The sequence below is a fragment of the Bison bison genome, unplaced genomic scaffold (assembly GCF_000754665.1).
Source record: "Bison bison bison isolate TAMUID 2011002044 unplaced genomic scaffold, Bison_UMD1.0 scf7180017848734, whole genome shotgun sequence".
In the NCBI taxonomy this organism is placed as follows: domain Eukaryota; kingdom Metazoa; phylum Chordata; class Mammalia; order Artiodactyla; family Bovidae; genus Bison; species Bison bison.
The window spans coordinates 13579-14683 of record NW_011479307.1 but is presented as its reverse complement, the minus strand read 5'-3'; positions in this window follow the sequence as shown (position 1 = coordinate 14683).

The following is a 1105-nucleotide window of genomic DNA, read 5'->3' as shown; positions in this document are numbered from 1 at the left end:
TGTTGCATTTCGGAAATCATTGTCAGTGCATTGACCACAGGCAATAGATTCTTGGTTATAAACTGACCATGTTATTGATAATGTGATGTCAGCAAACATACATGAGAAACAACTGAAGTCAAAGAGAAGGGTAATAAATTTATTTTAAATTGAATGCTGTGTTGTTAAGGGTCCAACAGGAGACAGAGACCACATAATGATTTGAAAAGGAAAAATTTAATATAAAGAATTCTGCTATTAAAAAGTATACTAGTGGGGAAATTGGCTAGTAAAAGTTAAAAGAGAAATATAAAGAACCTATGAGAGAAGATATAAAGAGTAATCACTACTTCTAGAATTGAGGTGGGGCATCCAAGGAAGAACCTTCCTCTCTTTTATTTAAGCCTGTGAGTTTACTAAAGTGACTTATTTGGGAGCCTTGCCAAAAATCTGCCCTCTGGGAAGGTCAAGGAAGGGCTTCTATAGGAAGTTGCCAAGCCTCTTGAAAAATAAAATATTTCCTGCCAGAACAGCAAACAAAGGATTTCACAGTCAGCAGTGAGAACTCAGAAAGGAAACAAAGAATACTTGCCATCTAGCAGCTACCACACTGCAGCCACTCACAGCCACTCACAGCCACTCACAGGGGTGAGCCCTAAGGGAATTCAGGATGAGAAAACCCAAGATATGGCCCCAGATACTTGAGATGTACATACCCGGACTCTTGTATCTTCCTGTATATAGAAAACTATTAAATTCTGTAACTTGAGATAACTAGTCTATTTTTAACAGTAATCTTTTGATCTGACTACCTGCCTTTGTTGCAAAATTCCTATATATCCTAGGTACCCCTCCACAACTCCTCAGAGTAGTTTTCTGTTACTTGAGATGCTGTCTCATGGGTTTGAAGTCCTCAGTATGTCTGCTGAAAAAATCCCCACAACTCTCAAACTTTTAGATTGTTATATATTTTTTTTAGTTGACACTCCGAACTCTAGATGCCAGAGAAGCCTATAACTGTTAGGTGCCACTTGAACTAGAATATGGGGAGGCTGCCTAAGGCTCATCCTGAGGTAGTTCCAGGCTGCCTTTCTGGGAGGAGGTTTCGGTGGCCAGGTTGTTAGAC